Here is a 25151-nt window from a genome sequence, read left to right on the forward strand (position 1 = left end):
TAACAGCCATAAAAGGGGAAATCGACAGTAACACAATCACAGTAGGGGACATTAACACCCCACTTTCACCAACGGACAGATCAACCAAAATGAAAATAAACAAGGAAACACAAGCTTTAAATGATACATTAAACAAGATGGACTTAATTGATATTTATAGGACATTCCACCCCAAAACAACAGAATACACTTTCTTCTCAAGTGCTCATGGAACATTCTCCAGGATAGATCATATCTTGGGTTACAAATCAAGCCTCAGTAAATTTAAGAAAATTGAAATCATATCAACTATCTCTTCCTACCACAACGCTATGACACTAGATATCAATTACAGGGAAAAATCTGCAAAAAATACAAACGCATGGAGGCTAAACAATACACTACTAACTAAGCAAGAGATCACTGAAGAAATCAAAGAGGAAATCAAAAACTACCTAGAAACAAATGACAGTGAAAACATGATGACCCAAAACTTATGGGATGGAGCTAAAGCAGTTCTAGGAGGGAAGTTTAGAGCAATACAATCCTACCTCAAGAAACAAGAAACATCTCAAATAAACAACCTAACCTTACAGCTAAAGCAATTAGAGAAAGAACAAAAAAACCCCCAAAATCAGCAGGAGGAAAGAACTCATAAAGAGCAGATCAGAAGTAAAAGAAAAAGAAATGAAAAAACTTATAGCAAAGATCAATAAAACTAAAAGCTGGTTCTTTGAGAAGATAAAATTCATAAACAATTAGCCAGACTCATGAAGAAAAAAGGAAGAAGATTCAAATCAATAGAAGTAGAAATGAGAAAGAAGAAGTAACAACTGACACTGCAGAAATACAAAGGATCGTGAGAGATTACTACAAGCAACTATATGTGAATAAAATGGACAACCTGGAAGAAATGGACAAATTCTTAGAAAAGCACAACCTTTGGAGACTGAACCACGAAAAAACAGAAAATATAAACAGACCAATCACAAGCACTGAAATTGAGACTGTGACTATAAACCCTCCAACAAACAGAAGCCCAGGACACATGGCTTCTCAGGTGAATTCTATCAAACATTTACAGAAGTGTGAACACCTATCCTCAAACTCTTCCAAAATATAGCAGAGAGAGGAACACTCCCAAACTCATTCTATGAAGCCATCATCACCCTGATACCAAACCCATACAAAGATGTCCAAAGAAAGAAAACTACAGGCCAATATCACTGATGAACATAGCTGCAAAAATCCTCAACAAAATACTAACAAACAGAATCCAACAACACATTAAGGATCATACACCATGATCAAGTGGGGTTTTTCCCAGGAATGCAAGGAATCTTCAATATATGCAAATCAATCAATTATGATACACCATAGTAACAAACTGAAGAATAAAAACAATATGATCGGGCTTCCCTGGTGGTGCAGTGGTTGAGAACCCGCCTGCCAATGCAGGGGACACGGGTTCGTGCCCCGGTCCGGGAAGATCCCACATGCCGCGGAGCAGATGGGCCCGTGAGCCATGGCCGCTGAGCCTGCGCGTCCAGAGCCTGTGCTCCGCAACGGGAGAGGCCACAACAGTGAGAGGCCCGCGTACCGCAAAAAAAAAAACAAAAACAAACAATATGATCATCTCAATAGATGCAGAAAAAGCTTTCAACAAAATTCAACACACATTTATGATAAAAATGCTCCAGAAATTAGGCATAGAGGGAACTTACATCAACATAATAAAGGCCATATATGACAAACCCACAGCCAACATCATTCTCAATGGTGAAAAACTGAAACCACTTCCTCTAAGATCAGGAACAAGACAAGGTTGTCCACTTTCACTGCTATTAGTCAACATAGCTCTGGAATCAGCAATCAGAGAAGAAAAAGAAATAAAAGGAATCCAAATCAGAAAAGAAGTAAAGATGTCACTGTTTGCAGAAGACATGATACAATATATATAGAGAATCCTAAAGATGCTACCAGAAAACTACTAGAGCTAATCAATGAATTTGGTAAAGTAGCAGGATACAAAATTAATGCACAGAAATCTCTTGCATTCCTATACACTAATGATGAAAAATCTGAAAGACAAATTAAGGAGAAACACTCCCATTTACCACTGCAACAAAAGGAATAAAATACCTAGGAATAAACCTACCTAAGGAGACAAAAGACCTGTATGCAGAAAACTGTAAGACACAGATGAAAGAAATTACAGAGGTTACAAACACATGGAGAGACATACCATGTTCCTGACTGGAAGAATCAACATTGTGAAAATGACTATACTACCCAAAGCAATCTACAGATTCAATGCAATCCCTATCAAACTACCAATGGCATTTTTCACAGAACTAGAACAAAAAGTTTCACAATTTGTACGGAAACACAGAAGACCCTGAATAGCCAAAGCAATCTTGAAAGAAAAACGGAGCTGGAGGAATCAGGCTTCAGAGTTCAGACTATACTCTAAAGCTACAGTAATCAAGACAGTATAGTACTGGCACGAAAACATAAATATAGATCAATGGAATAGGTTAGAAAGCCCAGAGATAAACCCATGCACATATGGTCAACTTATTTTTGATAAAGGAGGCAAGAATATACAATGAAGGAAAGGCAGCCTCTTCAATAAGTGGTGCTGGGAAAACTGGACAGCTACATGTAAAAGAATGAAATTAGAACACTCCATAACACCATACACAAAAATAAACTGAAAATGGATTAAAGACCTAAATGTAAGGCCAGACACTATAAAACTGTTAGAGGAAAACACAGGCAGAACATTCTATGACATATATCACAGCAAGATCCTTTTTGACCCACCTCCTAGAGAAATGGAAATAAAAACAAAAATAAACAAATGGGACCTAATGAAAATTCAAAGCTTTTGCACAGCAAAGGAAATCATAAACAAGACAAAAAGACAACCTTTGAAATGGGAGAAAATATTTGCAAATGAAGCAACGGACAAAGGATTAATCTCCAAAATTTGCAAGCAGCTCATGCAGCTCAATATCAAAAAAACAAACAACCCAATCCAAAAATGGGCAGATGACCTAAATAGACATTTCTCCAAAGAAGATATACAGATTGCCAACAAACACATGAAAGGATGCTCAACATCACTAATCATCAGAGAAATGCAAATCAAAACTACAATGAGGTATCATCTCACACCGGTCACAATTGTCATCATCAAAAAATCTACAAACAATAAATGCTGGAGAAGGTGTGGATAAAAGGGAACCCCCTTGCACTGTTGGTGGGAAGGTAAATTGATACAGCCACTATGGAGAACAGTACAGAGGTTCCTTAAGAAACTAAAAATAGAACTACCATATGAGCCAGCAATCCCACTACTGGGCATATACCCTGAGAAAACCATAATTCAAAAAGAGTCATGTACCACAATGTTCATTGCAGCTCTATTTACAACAGTCAGGACGTGGAAGCAACCTAAGTGTCCATTGACAGATGAATGGATAAAGAAGATGTGGCACATATATATAATGGAATATTACTCAGCCATAAAAAGAAACAAAATTGAGTTTTTTGTAGTGAGGTGGATGGACCTAGAGTCTGTCATACAGAGTGAAGTAAGTCAGAAGGAGAAAAACAAGTACCATATGTTAACATATATATATATATATATATATATGGAATCTAAAAAAAAAAGGGAAAAAATGGTTTTGATGTACTTAGGGGAAGGAAAGGAATAAAGACGCAGAGATAGAGAATGCACTTGAGGACACAGGGAGCGGGAAGTGTAAGCTGGGACAAAGTGAGAGAGTGGCATGGACATATATATGCACTACCAAATGTAAAATAGATAGCTAGTGGGAAGCAGCCACATAGCACAGGCAGATCAGCTCAGTGCTTTGTGACCACCTAGAAGGGTGGGATAGGGAGGGTAGGAGGGAGACAGAGGGAGGAGATATGTGGATAGATGTATATGTATAGCTGATTCACTTTGTTATAAAGCAGAAACCAACACACATTGTAAAGAAATTATACTCCAATAATGATAAAAAATAATTTACACCATCCGAGGAAAAATTAAGTGTCTTTCTTTCATATAGCACTTAGCTGATTCAAAATAACACAAAGAATAAAATCAGGATAACTGGTCTTTTAGGGTACATAGCTCATTATTATATATCAAAAACTCACATGGGCACTCTAAATGAAAGTTGTCATTTTTATCATTAATATACTTGTGGTCTGTGACTATTATTTCTATAGAGTGAAATGAATCCTGATAGATCTTAGTATAGCCTTGGGCTATATGGGAGTTATTTATGCACCAAGACATGTGGTTTATTGTCTAATGTTCCTTTACTCAGAGTCCTGGCTCTAGGCAACTCTGTATGGTAGATCAATATTATCTTTAGTATCATACTTTTTAGTAAGCAGCCATTTGCCCTCAAGCTGTTTTCTCTGTCCTGAGCTCACTAAACCTTGTCCAACAATGCCTTCTGCCTCTTACCTTTCCTGATCCAGCTCCCCAACCCAAAGTTAATTGCCAAACTACTAAGTACAGTAGTACTTAGCAAGACCCTGATGGACTAATCATTTCTGTCAAATTATCATGCTAATGACTTGATACAGAATTAATGAATTATGCCTCCCAGAAAAAACATTCATTTTCAGAACCCCAAGAAAAACTGTAGTAGTGAGTAATGTAGAAATTCCAGGGAAGGTTAGAGAAAACATTCATTTTTCCCTAAGCTTTCAATACCTGTAAGTAGCTACGTCTTCTCTCTCAAGGCTGGCCTGACCCATAGATACCAGCAAAACCATCTGTGATAGACAAAACAATCCCTACTCCTCCAAAGATACCCACATCTTAATCCTTGGAACCTGTGAATATGTTATATTAAATGGCAAGTGTAAGACTATACATGGTATTGAGGTTGCTAATCAGCTAATCTTAAAATAAGGAGATTATCCTGGATTAAGTGGGCTGGGCTCAGTATAACCACAAGGATTTTTTTTGTTTTATTTTTGAATTTCTGAATTTTGTTTTTTTATAAAGCAGTTTCTTATTAGTCATCAATTTTATACACATCAGTGTATACATGTCAACCTCAATCGCCCAGTTCATAACACCTCCCTGCACCCAAACCCCCCCCCCCAGCAGCTTTCCCCGCTTGGTGTCCATACGTTTGTTCTCTACATTTGTGTCTCAATTTCTGCCCTGCAAACCAGTTCATCTGTACCATTCTTCTAGGATCCACATAGATGCGTTAATATACAATATTTGTTTTTCACTTCCTGACTTACTTCACTCTTTATTACAGTCTCTAGACCCATCCATGTCTCAACAAATGTCCCAATTTCATTCCGTTATATGGCTGAGTAATATTCCATTGTATATAAGTATCACATCTTCTTTATCCATTCGCCTGTTGATGGGCATTTAGGTTGCTTCCATGACCTAGCTATTGTAAATAATGAGGCAATGAACAGTGGGGTGCATGTATCTTTTTGAATTATAGTTTTCTCTGGGTATATGCCCAGTAGTGGGATTACTGGATCACATGGTAATTCTATTTTTAGTTTTTTAAGGAACTTCCATACCGTTGTACATAGTGGTTGTAGCAACTTACACTCCCACCAACAGTGCAAGAGGGTTCCCTTTTCTCCACACTCTCTCCAGCATTTGTAGATTTTCTGATAATGCCCATTCTAACGGGTGTGAGGTGATACCTCATTGTAGTTTTGATTTGCATTTCTCTAATAATTAGTGATGCTGAGCAGCTTTTCATGTGCTTCTTGGCCATCTGTATGTCTTCTTTGGAGAAATGTCTATTTAGGTCTTCTGCCCATTTTTGGATTGGGTTGATTGTATTTTTAATATTGAGCACATGAGCTGTTTATATATTTTGGAGATTAATCCTTTGTCCACTGATTCGTTGCAAATATTTTCTCCCATTCTGAGGGTTGTCTCTGGTCTTGTTCATGGTTTCCTTTACGGTGCAAAAGCTTTTAAGTTTCATTAGGTCCCATTTGTTTATTTTTGTTTTGATTTCCATTACTCTAGGAGGTGGATCAAAAAAGATCTTGCTGTGATTTATGTCAAAGAGTGTTCTTCATGTTTTCCTCTAAGAGTTTTATAGTGTCTGGTCTTACATTTCGGTCTCTAACCCATTTTGGGTTTATTTTTGTGTATGGTGTTAGGGAGTGTTCTAATTTCATTTTTCACATGTAGCTGTCCAGTTTTCCCAGCACCACTTATTGAAGACACTGCCTTTTCTCCATTGTATATCCTTGCTTCCTCTGTCATATATTAGTTGACCACAGGTGCATAGGTTTATCTCTGGGCTTTCAATCTTGCTCCATTGATCTAGGTTTCTGTTTTTGTGCCAGTACCGTATTGTTTTGATTACTGTAGCTTGGTAGTATAGTCTGATGTCAGGGAGTCTGAATCCTCCAGCCCCGTTTTCTCCCCTCAAGACTGCTTTGGCTATTCGGGGTCTTTTGTGTCTCAGTACAAATTTTAAGATTTTTTCTTCTAGTTCTATAAAAAATGACATTGGTAATTTGACAGGGATTGCCTTGAATTTGTAGATCGCTTTGGGTAGTATAGTCATTTTCACAATATTGATTCTTCCAATCCAAGAACATGCTATATCTCTCCATCTGTTGGTATCATCTTTAATTTCTTTCATAGGTGCCTTATAGTTTTCTGCATACAGGTCTTTTGTCTCCTTAGGTAGGTTTATTCCTAGGTATTTTATTCTTATTGTTGCAATGGTAAATGGGAGTGTTTCCTTAATTTCTCTTCCAGATTTTTCATCATTAGTGTATAGGAATGCAAGAGATTTCTGTGCATTAATTTTGTATCCTGCCACTTTACCAAATTCATTGATTAGCCCTAGTAGTTTTCTGGTGGCATCTTTAGGATCCTCTATGTATTGCATCATGTCACCTGCAAAGAGTGACAGTTTTACTTCTTCTTTTCCAATCTGTAGTCTTTTATTTCTTTTTCTTCTCCAATTGGTGTGGCTAGGACTTCCACAACTATGTTGAATAATAGTTGTGAGAGTGGACATCCTTGTCCGTTCCTGATCTTAAAGGAAATGCTTTCAGTTTTTCACCATTGAGAATGGTGTTTGCTGTGGGTTTGTCATATATGGCGTTTATTATGTTGAAGTAGGTTCCCTCTATGTGCACTTTCTGAAGAGTTTTTATCATAAAGAGGTGTTGAATTTTGTTGAAAGCTTTTTCTGCATCTATTGAGATGATCGTATACTTTTTATTCTTCAATATGTTAATATGCTGTATCACATTGATTGATTTGCATATACTGAAGAATCCTTGCATCCCTGGGATAAATCCCATTTGATCATGGTGGATGATCCTTTTAATATGTTGTTGGATTCTGTTTGCTAGGACTTTGTTGAGGATTTTTGCATCTTTATTCATCAGTGATATTGGTCTGTAATTTTCTTTTTTTGTAGTATCTCTGTCTGGTTTTGGTATCAGGGTGAAGGTGGCTTCACAGAATGAGTTGGGAGTATTCCTTCCTCTGCAATTTTTTAGAAGAGTTTGAGAAGGATGGGTGTTAGCTCTTCTCTAAATGTTTGATAGAATTCACCTGTGAAGCCATCTGGTCCTGGACTTCTGTTTGTTGGAAGATTTTTAATCACAGTTTCAATTTCATTACTTGTGATTGGTCTGTTCATATTTTCTGTTTCTTCATGGTTCAGTCTTGCAAGGTTATACCTTTCTAAGAATTTGTCCTTTTCTTCCATGTTGTCCATTTTATTGGCATAGAGTTGCTTGTAGTAGTCTCTAGGAAGCTTTGTATTTGTGCCATGTCTGTTGTAACTTCTCCTTTTTCATTTCTAATTTTATTGATTTGGGTCCTCTCCCTCTTTTTCTTGATAAGTCTGGCTAATGGTTTACCAATTTTGTTTATCTTCTCAAAGTATGACCTTTTAGTTTTATTGATCTTTGCTATTGTTTTCTTTGTTTCTATTTATTTCTGCTCTGGTCTTTACGACTTCTTTCCTTCTGCTAACTTTGGGTTTTGTTTGTTCTTCTTTCTCTAGTTACGTTAGGTGTAACGTTAGATTCTTTATTTAAGATGTTTCTTGTTTCTTAAGGTAGGCTTGCATAGCTATAAACTTCCCTCTTAGAACTGCTTTTGCTGCACCCCATAGGTTTTGGATCATCGTGTTTTCATTGTCATTCGTCTCTAGGTATTTTTTGATTTCCTCTTTGATTTCTTCAGTGATCTCTTGGTTATTTAGTAACGTATTGTTTAGCCTCTCCGTGTCTGTGTTTTCTTACGGTTTTTTCCCTGTAATTCATTTCTAATCTCATAGCATTGTGGACAGAAAAGATGCTTGATATGATTTCAATTTTCTTAAATTTACTGAGGCTTGATTTGTTACTCGAGGTGAGATCTATCCTGGAGAATGTTCTGTGCGCACTTGAGAAGAAAGTGTAATCTGCTCTTCTTGGATGGAATGTCTTATGAATATCCATGAAATCTATCTGGTCTACTGTGTCATTTAAAGCTTTTGTTTCCTTATTTATTTTCATTTTGGATGATCTGTCCATTGGTGTAAGTGAGGTGTTAAAGTCCCCCACTATTATTGTGTTACTGTCGATTTCCTCTTTTATAGCCGTTATCAGTTGCCTTATGTATTGAGATGCTCCTATGTTGGGTGCATATATACTTATAACTGTTATATCTTCTTCTCGGATTGATCCCTTGATCATTATGTAGTGTCCTTCCTTGTCTCTTGTAACATTTTTTATATTAAAGTCTATTTTAACTGATATGAGTATTGTTGCTCCAGCTTTCTTTTGATTTCCATTTGCATGGAATATCTTTTTCCATCCCCTCACTTTCAGTCCGAATGTGTCCCTAGGTCTAAAGTGGGTCTCTTGTAGACAGCATATATATGGGTCTTGTCTTTGTATCCATTCAGCAAGCCTGTGTCTTTTCGTTGGAGCATTTAATTCATTCATGTTTAAGGTAATTATCAATATGTATATTCCTATAACCATTTCCTTAATTGTTTTGGGCTTGTTTTTGTAGGTCCTTTTCTTCTCTTGTGTTTCCCAATTAGAGAAGTTCTTTTAACATTTGTTGTAGAGATGGTTTGGTGGTGCTGAATTCTCTTAGCTTTTGCTTGCCTGTAAAAGCTCTTGATTTCTCTATCAAATCTGAATGAGATCCTGCTGGGTAGAGTAATCTTGGTTGTAGATTCTTCCCTTTCATCACTTTAAGTATATCATGCCACTCCCTTCTGGCTTGTAGAGTTTCTGCTGAGAAATCAGCTGTTAACCTTATGGGAGTTCCCTTGTATGTTGTCATTTTTCCCTTGCTGCTTTCAATAATTTTTCTTTGTCTTTAATTTTTGCCAATTTGATTAATATGTGTCTTGGTGTGTTTCTCCTTGGGTTTATCCTGTATGGGACTCTCTGCGCTTCCTGGACTTGGGTGGCTATTTCCTTTCGCATGTTAGGGTATTTTTCGACTATAATCTCCTCAAATACTTTCTCTGGTCCTTTCTCTCTCTCTTCTCCTTCTGGGATCCCTATAATGCAAATGTTGTTGCACTTAATGTTGTCCCAGAGGTCTCTTAGGCTGTCTTCATTTCTTTTAATTCTTTTTTCTTTATTCTGTTCCACAGCAGTGAATTCCACCATTCTGTCTTCCAGGTCACTTATCCATTCTTCTGCCTCAGTTATTCTGCTATTGATTCCTTCTAGGATAGTTTTCATTTCAGTTATTGTATTGTTCATCCCTGTTTGTTTGTTCTTTAATTTTTCTAGGTCTTTGTTAAACATTTCTTGCATCTTCTGGATCTTTGCCTCCATTCTTTTTCCGATGTCATGGATCATCTTCACTATAATTATTCTGAATTCTTTTTCTGGAAGGTTGCCTATCTCTACTTCATTTAATTGTTTTTCTGGGGTTTTATCTTGTTCCTTCATCTGGTACATAGCCCTCTGCCTTTTCACCTTGTCTATCTCTCTGTGAATGTGGTTTTTGTTCCACAGGCTGCAGGGCTGTAGTTCTTCTTGCTTCTGCTGTCTGCCCTCTAGTGGATGAGGCTATCTAAGAGGCTTGTGTAAGTTTCCTGATGGGAGGGACTGGTGGTGGGTAGAGCTGACTGTTGCTCTGGTGGGAGAGCTCAGTGAAACTTTAATCTGCTTGACTGCTGATGGATGGAGTTGGGTTCCCTCCCTGTTGGTTGTGTGGCCTGAGGCAACCCAACACTGGAGCCTACATGGGCTCTTTGGTGGGGTTAATGGAAGGCTCTGGGAGAGCTCACACCAAGGAGTACTTCCCAGAACTTCTGCTGCCAGTGTCCTTGTTCCCACGGTGAGCCACAGCCACCCCCTGCCTCTGCAGGATACCCTCCAACACTAGCAGGTAGGCCTGGTTCAGTCTCCCCTGCAGTCACTGCTCCTTCCCCTGGGTCCCGATGTGCACACTACTTTGTGTGTGCCCTCCAAGAGTGCAGTCTCTGTTTCCCCAGTTCTTCGAAGTCCTGCAATCAAATCCCACTACGCTTCAAAGTCTGATTCTCTAGGAATTCCTCCTTCTGTTGCTGGACCCCCAGGTTGGGAAGCCTGACGTGGGGCTCTGAACCTTCACTACAGTGGGTGGACGTCTGTGGTGTAAATGTTTTCCAGTCTGTGAGTCACCCACCCAGCAGTTATGGGATTTGATTTTACTGTGATTGCACCCTTCCTACCATCTCATTGTGGCTTCTCCTTTGTCTTTGGATGTGGGGTACCTTTTCTGGTGAGTTCCAGTGTCTTCCTGTCGATGATTGTCCAGCAGCTAGTTGTGCTTGTGGTGTTCTCACAAGAGGGAGTGAGAGCACGTTGTTCTGCTCCACCATCGTTGTTCAGGGATCCATCCACAAGGGTTTTTAAACGGGATGAAGGAAGACAGAAGAGTCAGAGCCAGAGAGATAGCATATAACGAAGAGTTGACTAGCCATTGCTGACTTTGAAGATGGAAGGTGGCCATGAGCCAACCAAAGAAGACAGACTCTAGAATCTATAAAAGGCAAGAAAGTAAATTTTCCCCTAGAGCCTCCAGAAAGGAATGCACCCCTGACAACAACTTGATTTTAGCCCAGTGAGACCCACTTAACACTTCTGATCTCCAGAACTATAATATATTTCTGTTGTATTAAGTGACTAAATATATGGTAATTTATAACATACTACCTTAAGTACATAGAGGGAGCTAGCACCTTGATTTCCTTAAAATAACTGCTTGGTATTTTCCCTACAGGATTATGCTGCTGCTTTATAGAAGATGCTCATTTGTATTTGCTAGTGATTAGAAAATCAAAATAATCAATTGTTGTGGCTGGAGATAAAAGGGGGAAAAAAAGGTCTAATGATTAGAAATAATTTAACATACACATTTACTATAAAAATATCTTTAAATGTTAAACTGAACATAAAAAGTACAATTAGTAAAAAGAAGCACTGGCTCGTGTGGCCTTGTTCCAAACATTCTTTTATTCAAGAATGGGGGAAGGATGTCTTATCAAATGAAAGTAAACAAAACTCTATTAAACATCAAGGTGTGAATCGTTCACTGCAATTTTCTGTCTCACATCATTTTACCCCCCTCTGCCAGGACCCTACTCCATACCGTAGCACAACCCTTGCCATTGATTTTATCCTGAATTTAGGGGTCATGCCTATTTCCAAAAAACTGCACATGCCACCTGAAACTTAAAGCCAGAATAGATGGATTATCTATAGCTCCTTCAAAATAATTTATCCCAGCATTATTCCCGAGTAGCTGTTTTATTCCCTCTAACAAACATAGTATACCCCTGAAAAGCAGCTGAATTAAAACACTGACAGATTCCTAGCTGATGGCAACAAGAGACAGCCTTAGCATGATTTGTAAACTCTTTCTCACAAAGCACAAATTCTCTTACTTTTTTAATCTGTCAAGAGACTAAAAACGTACCATTCCATATTCTACCCCAGTATGTGAAATTCTTTGATGGAAAGAAATAATTTTGATCATTTTGCTGCACGAGGAAATTTGGCGCCCTCTGGTGTTGGAAAACAAGATGACCCATGTCACCTATACAAGTAATACTCCAGCGAGGGTCATAAAAGCACAGAATTTTAGAGCTGAATAGCATGTCCTAGTGCAACATAGATATATAATTATTTTTAGTGGAAAATTTTTCTCATGGATTATTAAATATTCAATTTTATTCTAATAGAGTATTATAAAAGCATTATAAAAAGTGAACCTCTTAGGTAACAGAAAATGGTTGCTGAGGGGATGATCTGAATATCTGAATGATGCTTCAGACCTGGAAATGCCTATATTATTTGTTGGAGCCTCTAACTTTACAAGGAGAACAAAGGTGCACAAGCTAAGATTTTGCAGCAAAAATGGCGACTAAAAAGGGTATGGCATTATTAGGGGATTTTTCAATGCATTATAAAATAGTAAAGACAGATAAAACAGAAGGAAACAGAAGAAAACACCTGCGATGATACCACCCAACTTAAGAAGTAAAACATAACTAAGAGAGTTGGATTTCCCTTATAGTCCCCCAGATCATATCTGCCACCCACCTCAGGTAATTGCTCGATTGATTTGTAAATGTATTTTTCAGTTTTCTACACTTTCTCTAACACTGTTATATTGCTTCTAAAATGAAAAATTAACTTCAAAATATTACTTTGTAAAAGAAAGCTGAAGTGATAGCAATTACAATTAGTCATGCAGAGCCAGGGAGAGTATTCCAGCTACTTCCCCTGTTTCTGGGCACATGGAAGCTGATATTGTGAGGTTCCCATTTGTGAGAAGAGTAGGTGAGACTTACATCTCAGCATCTGACAAGTTTTAAGGAGGTCTGAACAGGACAAGGAGCCATTGCCAGCAGCTGTCTATGATTTTTAAAATGCGTAAGGGCAGAAATGGAACAAGGAGGGAGAACAACAGGTGGGCAGTGAATACCTTGGTTGATGTAAATGAAATGAAACGCGAAGGTTTAGAATGTAAACCAGGCACAGTCTTCCCAGTGCACACTGGGAGCTGAAGGCAGAGCCTGGTTCTACTCATCAAACACAGCTAGACTAAGCTCAGTCCTATGTGATAAGCTCCAGTTTTCTGTACGTGTCACTTTGGGACTAGCTTACTGATTATAATAATGTTTTCTCCTTTCCTTACACAAAGTTGGCCTTACATGAAATTTGGGAAAGGAAAGGATGCAAATTCGCTCTTCTACTTTCCAACTGCCTTTTCCCCCCTAGTGCCTGAAGAAGCCAGTGTCTTCATGCTCCTCCCTAGTTTTCCAAAGCCTGCCCCCTTAGCGATTCCCCATAATCCACAACCTAATAGCTCATGGAAATCAGATGATACAAATAAAGCATCTTGTGCTGTACCTAACATACTGAAAGCTCAATAAATGTTAACTGCTGCTATCATTACCATAACTTTTCCAAACAATTCCCTCCCTCCCCCTTGCTCCTAACCAAAATTCTCATTCTTTTAATACCAGGCTAAGAAAAGCTACCTGGATATACTAAATGTTACTTAGACATAAGTATTTATACTGTGTTTTACTACATGTAAGGAGCTAGATGAGGTGCTAGAAAGTATAAGATCAAAATATCTTGTCTTCTCCAGTATGGTTCTTCATCTCAGCCTAATTCTAGCCAGTCACCCTTCCTCTGGAACATCCATCGGAATAAATTCTCTTTGCTCTTGTTAATAAGTGCTTTGTCAAGGACTGTATCAAATCACTTCTAAACAACTGTTAAGTCCTTTTTGTTGACAGCTCTTCTTTCCAATAGTTCTCAACCCTGGCTACACTGGAATTACTTGAAAGTATATATATACTTTAAAATACACAAACGTATGTAATGATGCCCAGTCTAGACCAACCAAGACATAATCTGATAGAGAAGGCACTGCCATTTTTAAAACCTCCTGAGAGGATTCCAACTTGCATCCAGGGTTAGGAACCACTGTTAGCCTCCACACTTAAAGCATTTTCCAGGTCTGAAGCAATGGATACATCATTCATATGTTCAATTCATCCCCTCAGCAACCATTTACTGAGCTACTACTGTGGACTCAGTGTGGAGCTACACAGTACTGTCCAGCAGCTACATAGCAACCTCAGAATCAAATATATGTTTCTGACTACTACATAAAAATTCTTCATCAGCTGACCATTTCTCCTTTTTTCTCTGTTATCAATCTTCCCACTTCTGCGCAATCTTGCTACCCTCTCCCAATCAAGCTTCTTTGTGACTGCTCTGGGATTCTCAGTTGCATCTCAAGGTCTTGGCCAAAGAAATCTTGGATTAAGTAAACTGTTGGCCAAAATTCACTATGATATGGCATTTCTGCAAAAACATAAGAAAAGGATCACTGATGTTCACAGATGTCTTCCCCATTCAGTCAAAGGTCCCTGAGGGAGGGATCATATTTCATTCATTGTTGTATCCTCAATACTTAGCATAGTTTCTATGAGTCAGCTATCCAAGGGCACTAGTCAAATGAAGAAGAGAATGAATGAAGAATAAAGGTATACAATAATAAGATGTTTTGTTAATCATCAAAGAATGATAAAATATGTGAGAAAAAAATCCTTTCTTGAGAGGCCACGGTATTGTGATTAAGAGCATAAACTTTGGGATCTAGATTTGCCACATACTAGGTTTGTGGGCCTAGTATAGTTATTTAACCTCTCTGATCCTCAGTTTCTCCATCCATAAAATGGTGACCATAATAGAACTTACCTCATAAAATGGTGTAGGATTAAATGAAGTAAATAAATTAGAAAACCACCCAGCATATAGTCAGATGGGGTAGGCAGATTAATGACTCCCCAAAGATGTCCATGTTCTAATTCATGGAATTTATGTTACCTTACATGTCAAAGGGACTTGACAGTTGTGATTAAGTTAAGCAACTTAAAATGGAAAGATTACTCTGGATTATCTAGGTGGGCCTAATATAATCACAAGGGCCCTTAAATACGTCAAAGAAAAAATGTGACAAAGGAAGCAGATGTTACAGTGATGTCATTAATGGAAGGAGGCCACAAGCCAAGGAATGTGGACAGACCCTAGAAGCTGGAAAAAGTAAGGAACAAATTCTACCCTAGAGCCTCCAGAAAGAATGCAGCCCTGCCAACACCTTGATTTTTAGCCCTACAACACCCATTTTCAGATTGTGACCTCTAGAAAAATAAGATGATAAAACAATATCGTTTTAAACTACTATGTTTGTGGTAATTTGTGGTAGCAATAATAGGAAACTAGTACATAAGGAATATATAAGTATGATAATTATTATTTTTCCCTGTTTCAAAACATTCCTGAGTTAACATTAATAGTAATAAGTCATGTTGATAGTATATATCCTTGAAATGATGTGTAATGTGATGAAAATGGCATTTCAATTCTGTGTTCTTCCTCCCAAAAACAAAGGTACAGAAAAGAGTTAATGTAGAGGCCTATCAGTTCTTAAAAGGCTGGCCCTTGGCAGGCATCTGAGAACCTGAATTTCTCAAGAGCTCCTATCATCCTAATTGATAACAATGGCTCACTGTGCCTAAAATATTTGCACAAACAATATGCTTTATGTTGAACATCTGCTTTCTTTCTGGAGTCTGGAATTTGGTATGTGCCAGGCATAGGATGTCTACACAACCAACCCCCAATAAAAACCCTGGGCACTGAGTCTATAATAAGCTTCCCTGGTACACAACATTGCACACATGTTGTTATAACTAGTTGATGGAAGAATTCAGTTCATTCTATATAACTCAATGGGGAGAGGACTCTTCAAAGTTTGCACTTGGTTTCTTCTAGACTTTGCCTCATGCACATTTTCCCTTTGTGGTTTGTATTCTTACACTGAAATAAAACATAGTTATGACTACAACTATAGGCTGAGTCCTCTTAGTAAATCATCAAACACGGGGGTAGGACGTGGGAACCCATGAGACAACTCATAACCCCAGTCTAATAATGAGAAAAGGATCAAACAACCTTAACTGAGGGGCATTCTACAACATACCTAACTAGGTAACCTCAAAGATGTCAAGGTCATCAAAAACAGGGAAAGTTTGAGAAACTGTCAAAGCCAAGAGGAGCCTAATGACACATGACAACTAAATATAATGAAATATGATACCCTGGATGGTATCCTGGAACAGAAAAAGAATATTAGGTAAAAACTAAGGAAATCTGATTAAAGTATGAAGTTTAAATAATAGTAATTTATCAATATTGATTCATTAATTGTGACAAATGTAAAATACTAACATAAAATATAAATAATAGGGAAAACAGTGTAGGACATATGGAAACTCTCTATACTAGCTTCACAACTTTTCTATAAACCTAAAACTACTCTAAAATTTAAAAAAAAAAACCTTGTTTAAAAAAAATTCCTGATCATCTACTGTGTACAAACTGTGCTAAAGCATTAGAAAATTTAAATCTGAGGGGACATCAGGATGGCAGAGTAGGAGGACACGGAGCTCACCTCCACCACAAACAAATCAAAAATACATCTACATGTGGAGCAATTCTTACTGAAAACAAACTGAAGACTGGCAGAAAGACTCTCGTACAAACATGGCTGTAAGAAAGATCTACACAGAACTGGGTAGAAAGGGAAAAGAAGTGGTCAGGTCAGGTCCTGCACCTCTGGAAGGGAACAGAAAAGAGGAGCTAGATTACATGGGATCAGAGATATTCCCTGGGGAGTGAGTGGTTCAAGCCTATATTGGGCACACCAGCCTCGGGGTCTGACTCCAGGAAGATAAATCCCTTTAGCTCGTTTGAAAACCAGTGGCACTCACAGGAGGGCTTAAGAAACCTGGGCTCCATTCTCACAGAGTGAGCACACACTTGCTTACTCCTGAAACAAAGTAGAGGAAGCAAACTGAAACTGCCCAGAACTCTGGCTAGTTACCCACACCCACCCTGGCACATGCCCCAGACTGAGCTGAGCACCTGCTCTGGCCCTGCTTGCTCCATGGCACAGTCCACACTAGGGTAAAGGCTGCAGCAACCAAGGAAAGTGTGCAGTTGTGAAGGTCAGAGCCAGCCCAGACCCAGCATGGCATCTTAACAGGGTAAAGGTAGCCATCACTGGCACTTGCCGAGGCAGTACATGGGGAGTGGTCTGGAACTCTGGTCCTGGCACCACAACAGCCCACGGCCTGACCCACACAGAGGGCCCATCCCAGCCCCTCTTGCTCCATGGCACAGCTTGACACTAGGGCAAGGGATGCAGCAACAGAGAGGAGAGTGCAGTTGTGAGTAATAGAGCTAGCTCAACTTGGAACAGCAACTGAACCAGGAGAGGGTGATCTTTACTGGCATTCAGGGAGACAGGGTATTAACTGCACTAGAAAACACTGAATAGGGCTGGGACCGGCACAACCCATGGCCCAACCTACACTGAGTGCCCACTCCACCCCTCTAGCTCTAGCACTGCTCCCCTCTGGGCCAAGGGTCCCAGAGCTGGGAGGGAGGAGAGCATACACTTAAAGTGAACAGAACCAGCTCAGACCTGACTCTCAGGGCTTCTGCTCACACCTGGCTCTGGCTCTAGCTCCTGCATCTCCAGCCGAACCTCCTACTAAGGTGACAGCTGCCAGCTCGCCCTGGGAGAAGATGTGACCTGTGTTCATGTCAGATCCAGCTCTCCCACCAAAGCCACTGGGCACACACAGATTGTGTAGGGAAGCTCCCACACAAGGACACCCCTTCAAGACTGGAATAGGAAACTGTTTCACCAAACTTCATAGAGAGACAGTTAAGCAAAATGAGAAGACAGAGGAATTTGTTTCAAATGAAAGAGCAAGGGAAAACCCCTGAAAAAACAACTAATGAAACAGAAATAATTTACCAGATAAACAGTTCAAAGCATTAGTAATAAGAATGTTAACTGCATTAGGGAAAAGAAAGGATAAACACTGTGAGTATTTTAACAAGGTACTAGAAAACATAAAAAAGAATTAATCAGAACTGAAGAATACAATAACTGGAGTGAAAACCACACTAGAAGGAACAAATAGCAGACTAGGTGAAACAAAGAAAAAATAAGTGATCTGGAAGATAGAATAATGGAATTCACCAAATCAGAACAGCAAAAAGAAAAACAAATTTAAAAAATGAGAAGAGTTTAAGGGACATATGCAGCAATATCAAGCATACCAATGTCTGCATTATATGGGTCCCAGAGGCGAAGAAAGAGAAGGGGGTCAAAAAAGCATTTAATGAAATTTTAGCTGAAAACTACCCAAACCTGAAGATGGAAACAGATATCAACGTACAAGAAGTGCAGAGGCTCCCAAAGCAAGATATACCATATTTAAAAGGATAAAATTGAAAATTAAAGAGAAAATTATAAAGGCAACAAAAGAAAAACAGTCGTATAAATGAAATCCACATAAAGCTACAGGCTGATTTTTCTGAAGAAATTTTACAGATCAGAAGGAAATGGCATGATATATTCAAAGTGCTGAAAAGGAAAAACCTGCAACCTAGGTATACTCTACCAAGCAAGATTACCATTTTGAATTGAAGGAGAGATAAAGGACTTTTCAGACAAACAAAAATTAAAAGCTCTTCAATACTAAATATACCCTAAAAGATACGTTTAAAGATTGTTATCTAAGAGGAAAATAAAAGGATAAAATGAGAAGTAAGAGTCTATAGAAAAGGAAAAATCTGACTAGTAAATGCAAATATATAGTAAAGGCTATGGATCAACCACTTAAATAAGCTAGTATGAAGATTAAAATGCAAAAAATTATAAAAGTAACTACAATAAACAGTGAAGGGATAAACATGAGGATATAAAATATGACATCAAAAACACAAAATTTGTGGGGAGGAGCTTCAAGAAGGCAGAAGAGTAAGACGCAGAGATCACCTTCCTCCCCAAAATACATCAGAAATACATCTACGTGTGGAACAACTCCTACAGAACACCTACTGAACGCTGGCAGAAGACCTCAGATCTCCCAAAAGGCAAGGAACTCCCCATGTACCTGGGTAGGGCAAAAAAAAAAAAAGAAAAAACAAGAGACAATAGAATAGGGATGGGACCTGCACCAGTGGGAGGGAGCTGTGAAGGAGGAGAGGTTTCCACACACTAGGAAGCCCCTTCACTGGTGGAGACAGGGGGTGGAGGGGGGAAGCTTCGGAGCCATGGAGGAGAGCGCAGCCACAGGGGTGCGGAGGGCAAAGCGGAGAGAGTCCCACACAGAGGATCAGTGCCAACCGGCACTCACCAGCCTGAGAGGCTTCTCTGCTCACCCGCCAGGATGGGTCAGGGCTGAGAGCTGAGGCTCGGGCTTCGGTTGGATCCCAGGGAGAGGACTGGGGTTGGCGGCGTGAACACAGCCTGAAGGGGGCTAGTGAGCCACGGCTAGCCGGGAGGGAGTCCGGGGAAAAGTCTGGACCTGCCGAAGAGACAAGAGACTTTTTCTTGCCTCTTTGTTTCCTGGTGCGCGAGGAGAGGGGACTAAGAGTGCCACTTAAAGGAGCTCCAGAGATGGGTGCGAGCCGCGGCTAACAGCACAGACCCCAGAGACAGGCATGAGACGCTAAGGCTGCTGCTGCCGCCACCAAGAAGCCTGTGTGCAAACACAGGTCACTATCCACACATCCCAGGAGCCTATGCAGCCCGCCACTGCCAGGGTCCCGTGATCCAGGGACAACTTCCCTGGGAGAATGCACGGCACGCCTCAGGATGGTGCAACGTCACGTCAGCCTCTGCTGACCACAGGCTCTCCCCGCATCTGTACCCCTCCCTCTCTCCGGCCTGAGTGAGCCTGAGCCCCCGAATCAGCTGCTCCCTTAACCCCATCCTGTCTGAGTGAAGAACAGATGCCCTCAGGTGACCTACACACAGAGGTGGGTCCAAATCCAAAGCTGAACCCCTGGAGCTCTGTGAACAAAGAAGAGAAAGGGAAATTTCTCCCAGAAGCCTCAGGAGCAGCAGATTAAATCTCCACAATCAATTTGATGTACCCTGCAACTGTGGAATACCTGAATAGACAACGAATCATCCCAATTTGAGGAGGTGGACTTTGGGAGCAACAATATATATACATTTTTTCCCTTTTTCTCTTTTTGTGAGTATGTGTATGCCTCTGTGTGTGATTCTGTCCGTACAGCTTTGCTTTTACCATTTGTCCTAGGGTTCTGTCTCTCCATTTTTTATTTTTTTATTACTTGAAAAAATTTTTTTCCTTAATAATTTTTAAAATTTATTTTAATAACTTTATTTTATTTTATTTTACCTTCTTCCTTTCTTTTCTTTCTTTCTATTTTTTTTTCTCCGTTTTATTCTGAGCCGTGTGAAGGACAGGCTCTTGGTGCTCCAGCCAGGCATCATGGCTGTGCCACTGAGGTGGGAGAGCCAACTTCAGGATACTAGTCCACAAGAGACCTCCCAGCTCCACGTAATATCAAATGACGAAAATCTTCCAGAGATCTCCATCTTATCGCAAAGACCCAGCTCCACTCAACAACTAGCAAGCTACAGTGAGGGACACTCTATGCCAAACAACTAGCAAGACACGAACACAACCCCAACAATTAGTACAGAGGTTGCCTAAAATCATAATAAGGCTACAGACACCCCAAAACACACCACCAGACATGGACCCGCCCACCAGAAAGAAAAGATCCAGCCTCATCCACCAGAAAACAGGCACTTGTTCCCTCTACCAGGAAGCCGACACAACCCACTGAACCAACCTTAGCCACTGGGGGCAGACACCAAAATCACCAGAAACAATGAACCTGCAGCCTGCGAAAAGGAGACCCCAAACACAGTAAGTTAAGCAAAATGAGAAGACAAAAACACACAGTAGATGAAGGAACAAGGCAAAAACCAACCAGACCTAACAAATTAAGAGGAAATAGGCAGTTTACCTGTAAAAGAATTCAGAATAATGATACTAAAGATGATCGAAAATCTTGGAAACAGAATGGAAAAAATAAAAGAAACGTTTAACAAGGACCTAGAAGAACGAAAGGCAAACAAACAATGATGAACAACGCAGTAAATGAAATCAAAATTTCTCTAGAAGGGATCAACAGCAGAATAACTGAGGCAGAGGAACGGATAGGTGACCTGGAAGATAAAATAGTGGAAATAACTACTGCAGAGCAGCATAAAGAATAAAGAATGAAAAGAATTGAGGACAGTCTCACAGACCTCTGGGACAACATTAAATGCACCAACATTCGAAGTACAGGGGTCACAGAAGAAGAAGAGAAAAAGAAAAAGACTGAGAAAAAAATTGAAGAGATTATAGTTGAAAAGTTCCCTAAAATGGGAAAACAAAGAGTTAATCAAGTCCAGGAAGCACAGAGAGTCCCATACAGGATAAATCCAAGGAGAAACATACCAAGACACATATTAATCAAACTATCAAAAATTAAATAAAAAGAATATTAAAAGCAACAAGGGAAAAACAACAAATAACACATAAGGGAATCCTCATAAGGTTAACAGCTGATATTTCAGCAGAAACTGTCCAAGTCAGAAGGGAGTGGCAGAACATATTTAAAGTGATGAAGGAGAAAAACCTACAGCTGAGATTACTCTACCCAGCAGGATCTCATTCAGATTTGACGGAGAAATTAAAAGCTTTACAAACAAGCAAAAGCTAAGAGAATTCAGCACCACCAAATCAGCTTTACAACTAATGCTACAGGAACTTGTACAGGCAGGAAACACAAGAGAAGGAAAAGACCTACAATAATAAACCCAAAACAATTAAGAAAGTGGTAATAGGAACATACATATTGATAATTACTTTAAATGTAAATGGATTAAATGCTCCAACCGAAAGACAAAGACTGGCTGAATGGATACAAAAACAAGACCCGTATATATGCTGTCTACAAGAAACCCACTTCAGACCTAGGGACACATACAGAGTGAAAGTGAGGGGATTGAAAAAGATATTCCATGCAAATGGAAATCAAAAGAAAGATGGAGTAGCAATTCTCAAATCAGACAAAATAGATTTTAAAACAAAGACTATTACAACAGAAAACAAGGACACTACATAATAATAAAGGGATCAATCCAAGAAGAAGATATAACAATTGTAAATATTTATGCACCTAACACAGGAGCACCTCAATATATAAGGCAAATACTAACAGTCATAAAAGGGGAAATCAACAGTAACGCAATCATAGTAGAGGACTTTAACACCCCACTTTCACCAATGGACAGATCGTCCAAAATGAAAATAAATAAGGAAACACAAGTTTTAAATGATACATTAAACAAGACGGATTTAATTGATATTTATAGGACATTGCATCCAAAAACAACAGAATACACATTCTTCTCAAGTACTCATGGAATATTCTCCAGGATAGATAATATGCTGGGTCACAAATCAAGCCTTGGTAAATTTAAGAAAACTGAAATCGTATCAAGTATCTGTTCTGACCACAACGCTCTAAGACTAGATATGAATTAAAGAAAAAATCTGTAAGAAATATAAACACATGGACGCTAAACAACACACTAATTAATAACCAAGAGATCACTGAAGAAATCAAAAAGGAAATCAAAAAATACCTAGAAACAAATGACAATGAAAACAAAATGACCCAAAACCTATGGGATGTAGCAAAAGCAGTTTATAGCAATAAAATCCTAACTCAAGAAACAAGAAACATATCAAATAAACAAGCTACCCTTACACCTAAAGCAAGAGGAGAAAGAAGAACAAGAAAACCCCAAAGTTAGCAGAAGGGAAGAAACCATAAAGATCAGATCAGAAATAAATGAAAAAGAAATGAAGGAAACGATAGCAAAGAGCAATAAAACTAAAAGCTGGTTTTTTGAGAAGATAAACAAAATTGGTAAACCATTAGCCAGACTTATCAAGAAAAAAAGAGAGAAGACTCAAATCAATAGAACTAGAAATGAAAAAGGAAAAGTAACAACTGACACTGCAGTAATACAAAGAATCATGAGAGTTTACTACAAGCAACTATATGCCAATAAAATGGACAACCTGGAAGAAATGGACAAATTCTTAGAAATGCACAACCATCTGAGACTGAACCAGGAAGAAATACAAAATATAAACAGACTAATCACAAGCCCTGAAACTGAAACTGTGATTAAAATCTTCCAACAAACAAAAGCACAGGACCAGATGGCTTCACAGGCAAATTCTATCAAACATTTAGAGAAGAGCTAACACCTATCCTTCTCAAACTCTTCCAAAATATAGCAGAGGGAGGAACACTCTCAAACTCATTCTAAGAGGCCACCATCACCCTAATATCAAAACCAGACAAAGATGTCACAAAGCAAGAAAACTACAGGCCAATATCACTGATGAACATAGATGCAAAAATCCTCAACAAAATACTAGCAAACAGAATCCAACATCACATTAAAAGGATCATACACTATGATCAAGTGGGGTTTTTCCCAGGAATGCAAGGATTCTTCAATATACGCAAATCAATCAACATGATACACCATATTAACAAATTGAAGGAGAAAAACCATATGATCATCTCAATAGATACAGAGAAATCTTTCAGAAAAATTCAACACCCATTTATGATAAAAACCCTGCAGAAAGTAGGCATAGAGGGAACTTTCCTCAACATAATAAAGGCCATATATGACAACCCCACAGCCAACATCATCCTCAATGGTGAAAAACTGAAAGCATTTCCACTAAGATCAGGAACAAGACAAGGTTGTCCACTCTCACCACTCTTATTCAACATACTTTTGGAAGTTTTAGCCACAGCAATCAGAGAAGAAAATGAAATAAAACGAATCCAAATTGGAATAGAAGAAGTAAAGCTGTCACTGTTTGCAGATGACATGATACCATACATACAGAATCCTAAAGATGCTACCAGAAAACTACTAGAGCTAATCAATGAATTTGGCAAAGTAGCAGGATACAAAATTAATGCACAGACATCTCTGGCATTCCTATACACTAATGGTGAAACATCTGAAAGTGAAATTAAGGAAACACTCCCATTTACCATTGCAACAAAAAGAATAAAATATCTAGTAATAAACCTACCTAAGGAGACAAAAGACCTGTATGCAGAAAATTATAAGACACTGATGAAAGAAATTAAAGATGATACCAATAGATGGAGAGATATACCATGTTCTTGGATTGGAAGAATTAACATTGTGAAAATGACTATACTACTCAAAGCAATCTACAGATTTAATGCAATCTCTAACAAACTACCACTGGCATTTTTCACAGAACTAGAAAAAAAATTTCAGAATTTGTATGGAAACACAAAAGACCCCTGAATAGCCAAAGCAATCTTGAGAACGAAAAACGGAGCTGGAGGAATAAGGCTCCATGACTTCAGACTATACTATAAAGCTACAGTAATCAAGACAGTATGGTACTGGCACAAAAAGGGAAATATAGATCAATGGAACGCATAGAAAGCCCAGAGATAAACCCATGCACATATGGTCACCTTATCTTTGATAAAGCAGGCAAAGTATATACAGTGGAGAAAAGGCAGCCTATTCAATAAGTAGTGCTGGGAAAACAGGACAGCTACATGTAAAATAATGAAATTAGGGCTTCCCTGGTGGCGCAGTGGTTGGGAGTCTGCCTGCCAATGCAGGGGACATGGGTTCGTGCCCCGATCTGGGAGGATCCCACATGCCGTGGAGCGGCTGGGCCCGTGGGCCATGGCTACTGAGCCTGTGCATCCAGAGCCTGTGCTCCACAACAGGAGAGGCCACAGTGGTGAGAGGCCCGCACACCGCAAAAAAAAAAAAAAGAATTAAATTATAACACTCCCTAATCCCATACACAAAAATAAACTCAAAATGGTTTAAAGACTTGAATATAAGGCCTGACACTATCAAACTCTTAGAGGAAAACATAGGCAGAACACTCTATGTCATAAATCACAGCAAGATACTTTTTGACGCATCTCCTAGAGAAATGGAAGTAAAAACAAAAATAAACAAATGGGACCTAATGAAACTTCAAAGCTTTTGCACAGCAAAGGAAACCATAAACAAGACCAATAGACAACCCTCAGAATGGGAGAAAATATTTTCAAATGAAGCAACTGACAAAGGATTAATCTCCAAAATTTACAAGCAG

General features: G+C 39.0%; 1 protein-coding gene and 1 long non-coding RNA gene across 2 annotated transcripts in view; one reads left to right on the forward strand and one right to left on the reverse strand.

The window, feature by feature from the left end:
- The window catches only part of RNF180 (ring finger protein 180), a 278165-nt gene that overhangs the window by 177901 nt on the left and 75113 nt on the right, over positions 1 to 25151 (reverse strand). The gene's annotated exons all lie outside the window — the stretch shown is intronic.
- LOC113617493 (uncharacterized) lies at positions 1740 to 23809 on the forward strand. The gene is made up of 2 exons (XR_003431670.1): positions 1740 to 1803; positions 23745 to 23809. It is a non-coding gene; the product is annotated as an uncharacterized LOC113617493 (long non-coding RNA).

This window comes from Aethalodelphis obliquidens, unplaced genomic scaffold, assembly GCF_003676395.1.
Source record: "Aethalodelphis obliquidens isolate GAN/ISIS:26980383/991018 unplaced genomic scaffold, ASM367639v1 scaffold4, whole genome shotgun sequence".
NCBI lineage: Eukaryota > Metazoa > Chordata > Mammalia > Artiodactyla > Delphinidae > Aethalodelphis > Aethalodelphis obliquidens.